Consider the following 4,488-nt stretch of genomic DNA (forward strand, 5'->3'; position numbering starts at 1 on the left):
GCGATGGTGAGACGAGCTAGAGGGGGGAACATGAGCACAGGGGAAGAGAGGAGGCGCAGGGGCTCACTGCGAGGCACACGTAGGCCTGGCGAGCGCTTAGTAGCTGCAGTGTCGCGACAATCGATGGTGAACGACGGCGGCGACCCGAGGAAGAAAAGGAAGCGGGCGGCGGTCTTGGAGGTCCTCGGCGTTGCCACGATGGTGTAGACAAGGCCGCGGAGCACGACGGTTCTTCAGGGCAGGGTCTTAGGCGACACCTAGCACGGTGGGTGCGCGGGCAAGCTTGGCCATGGCGACGGGTGTGTCGGATCCGGCGGATCTGGCGAGGCAGAGAGGGGCAAGAACTTGCACCATTATCAGAGTTGTAAGTTAAGCCACTACCACGAAAAGTTTGGGGTTTAAATAAAATAGTTTATATTTATTATAAAAAATCATTTAAATTATTGTTTTGGCCCTTGTTCTATTTATTTTAGGGCATTTAAACACTTTATAAAATGTCGGTTCCACCATGGAATTTATCCAGTGATTATTTGCAACACTTTTAACATTTTTTTCATGTTTATGAATTTCTTTATTTCACTTATAATTTGAATTTGAAAACAAGTGGGATTTGAAATGAGATTTGGATCAAAAGGAGATCAAGCATGTGATGGCCTGGCTTATTAGGGATGATAGACTACTCATATCAATAAGGAATTCCTTTTTTTCTGGAGACTATCGGACAGAACTCTAAAGTTAAGCGTGCTTAGCTTGGAGTAGTGTCAGGATGGGTGATCGACCGGGAAGTTGCTCCCGAGTGCGCATGAGTGAGGACAAAGTGCGCAGAAAAGACTAGTATTGATCTGTGGGGCCAGTCTAGATCCCGCCAGGAGTAGCGACCATCGGCGGATGTGTCCGGAGCGTTACAAGTTGGTATCAGAGCCGGCCCTCGCAGTTACACGGATGGTTGCGGACAGGTGCGTGGTCATGTTGTTCATGACGTTTGTGACCCGTCGTGGCACACGGCATGGCATATGTACTGGACTGGAAGCACAGACGTATGTGCCAAGAGGGAACGTTCCTGTGGCCCGACGAGGACGTCGGTTACTCTGAGTGGGGGTGTATGTGATGGCCTGGCTTATTAGGGATGATAGACTACTCATATCAATAAGGAATTCCTTCTTTTCCAGGAGCCCATCGGACATAACTCCAAAGTTAAGCGTGCTCAGCTTGGAGTAGTGTCAGGATAGGTGACCGACCGGAAAGTTGCTTACGGGTGCGCATGAGAGAGGACAAAGTGCGCAGAAAAGACAAGTATTAATCTGTGGGGCCAGTCTAGATCCCGCCAGGAGTAACGACCACCGGCGGATGTGTCCGGGGCATTACAAAGCACTATTGAGCAAATGACTTAGATTAATCATGCAGGGTTACTGTAGCTCATTACACCATGAGTGTTACACAATCTACGCACAGCGGAAAGGTAGACGCAAACGTAACCGCGGGGTAGTGGAGTGCGCTTCCGTGCTCCTTTCATAGCATTGTCACGAAGAACGTCTCACGGGTTTCTCTCTCTCTCTCTCTCTCTACCTTCGAGTACAAGCGCGCTAACTACGGTTCGATACACCGCAACATGCTATTTAGGTTAGAGATATCTATGAGGAGTTAACTACAATGTGATGCACCACAACTGTGGCGAAACCAATGTACAGACGTTGTGTTCAAGTGATCTCAACGGATTTTCTCGGCCAGCTAGATATACATATAGGTATGTGTTTGCTTGACTTGAAACCAATCAAAATCCTAGGATGACCCCACCGAACAATGCGATGCGGACAACTAGACAAAAAGGCCCAAAAGCCCACAATCAAATGACTATGTATATGCCTAAATGATGACTTGATTAGTCACATATGTTTTTTTTTTACGTATTGTGCAATACCGCACAATCCGTCGCTATCTTACCCATTTTGGTGTGCTCTTGTTGGGGCACGTCACATATGTTGTTGTATAGGCACAGCAGCGGGACGCCACATATGCCTCGTCTCTTGATAGTTGGTATTTCCAACTTGCATCTCTCTTATGTTTGTGTATAGCTCGGCTGACAAAGGCCAAGGGTTAGCAAATAGTCGCATATTCACAACGGCAAGCCGATAATTGTAGCCTAAAATTTGATAATTAATATTGCCACATGTCCTTGTTATGCATGTTCTATCCAGCCTAATAACCTAGTGTGATAATGAATAGTTGTTTGCCTATTTTTTTAGTTGTCTTTTCATGAACTTTGATTGATCTATGCTATGGAATGTATTATTAAAAGAGAAATTGGACACCGGATCTTGTAATGACGCAGGCACGTCAAGGTTACCCATTAGAAGTAGGCAAACTGTATCAAATGTCATTGCAGCTAGTCTTCAAGCTCGGTGTGCTTGGGGATTTTCTCGGGCCCTGGTGGTACCCCGTTAAATCCTACCGCCGCCATGTAGGACAGTAGTGAAAAGGCCATTTCCGGGGCAATAGTTTTGAATCAAGGTTAAATGGTTTAGCACTTGGACCAGAAGTTCAAAATAGTGATCTTGATGAAAAAGGTCAAACCCTCGGTTCAAAACAGATTTATCACTGTTGGCTCGTCTGTCTTCCTTCCCACAGACAAGTCGATCAGCAGCAACTTGTTTTCGATAGTCCCTAGGGTAGAGGATAGACCGGTGGCACCTCGGACACGACCTTGCACGCACATCACGTACCACTATCACTGTTGGGCGCACAATCGACGGGCATGGGCAGACGCCTACGTCCACATGCATACAAGCGCGTGCACATACGCAGTTGCTTGAATCAACCAGCAGACATGGACACTTGGCTACAGCCTACGGCCAGAGGTCTTGATAAGTCAGGTGCAAAAAGGGTCAAAGCCAGTAAATGTGACGCATGCCGCTGCAGCAGGGCTGGACCAAGGCGAGTGGGCAGCCTTCGAGACGAAGGTATTGCTAGCAATAGCATTGCCGTCCTTCGACCCGCGGTCGTCGGCTGGACACTTCCGAGACTGAGCATCATGTGCCATTGGCCAGGCTTTCGTCCGTCCATGACGTTTGGATGGCGGGGCCATTATTCAGGCTCCGGAACTGCTCCCCACCTCACCATTGTCTCTGCTCTCAGAAGTTCATGTCTCGTGTGTCTCCGCTTCCTCACCGACCCCCTCTATTCCTTCAACGCTCAGCACTGCCAACCAACACGCTGCATGGATCGAAGGGGAATTTCTGGTGAGCTCCTATATTTTAAATCGATTTAAATGCTCCAAAAATATCTTATTGTTTCTTGATTTTCATAAAAGATGTGTCTTTCATCCTAACACTTGTATCCAAATTTGAATTACACGTCAAGAAAAACAAGAGCCAAATCCAAATGTTAGTAGTGTCGTTTTTTAGAACGGAGACACAAGAAGCATCCGACTTTAAATTAATAAAGTCCATCAACAGACATCATTCAAGTTTGAGACACACTTAACAAAGCGCACACACGGCCGAGCCCCAAGTCATAATACATGCAACCAGCAGAAGCCTGAAATAAAAGTTTGATAGTCTAAACAGCCATCGAGAAGGAGTCCAGCTCCCGCAAAACAACCATGGGGATCAATGTCGAGCAGCAATCTGAATGGCCAGGATCTTCTCCATGGCTTCTTCCATCCGCTCAGTGTCCCGCCGTTTCCCCAACGGCATCTAGGTCTGGAGGAACAAATGGGATTTGAAAATAATGTCAGCAGGATGGGAAGGCAACTTGTGTTCAATAGTAATCTTCTTACGGATGGTTCACATAGACCACAACAGCGCCCCTACGCAACGCCAAAGGATCCTTGCGAAACCACCCTCGTGGACGACGCCCAATCATTCTACCATGTGAGCATCTTCGAGAGACTGAGCCGGCTCATCATTTTAAGATTAACAAGTCGTCACGAACATCTTTACGATCGACGCGAATGTCTCCTAGTAAATGTACATCGTCGAAAGATAAAAAATGAATCCAAAAAAATACAAAATCAGTGTCAAGTCTAAGAACTCAACTATAATAGACTAAGGACAGCCTCCTAACCATCTAACTACATGTTGGTTCACAATATTTAATTTTTTTGACAGTGCAAGCACATGGAATTCTCCTTTTCTTTCTCCATGTGTGAAATGAATTTTGATCTGAAGCTTGTAGGGGTCGCAGACGGATGTCTTACGGCATCCATGAAATGTTTCAAAATTTCCTGAAATATTTAATTTGATTTTTTAATTCGGGAGGATGGTGATAAATGAGAGCATTGGATACTCTCACCCTCTCATGGATCAGGACCAACACATAATTTACATGTACGCCCGCACACAAGTCACATGAAGCACCCAACACAAATAGTACTCCCTCAATTCCAAATTACTCGTCGCAGAAATTGATGTATCTAAAACTAAAATACATCTAGATACATCCATACCTGCGACAAGTAATTCGAAACGGAGGGAGTACAATGGAGGAAAT

At 46.1% G+C, this 4,488-nt stretch overlaps 1 pseudogene; it reads right to left on the minus strand.

Moving 5' to 3' along the window:
- LOC119333186 overlaps nucleotides 1–3,037 on the minus strand; it is a 10,847-nt pseudogene extending 7,810 nt beyond the window's left edge.
- Between the last annotated feature and the right edge of the window lie 1,451 nt (nucleotides 3,038–4,488).

Source organism: Triticum dicoccoides, chromosome 7A (assembly GCF_002162155.2).
Source record: "Triticum dicoccoides isolate Atlit2015 ecotype Zavitan chromosome 7A, WEW_v2.0, whole genome shotgun sequence".
NCBI lineage: Eukaryota > Viridiplantae > Streptophyta > Magnoliopsida > Poales > Poaceae > Triticum > Triticum dicoccoides.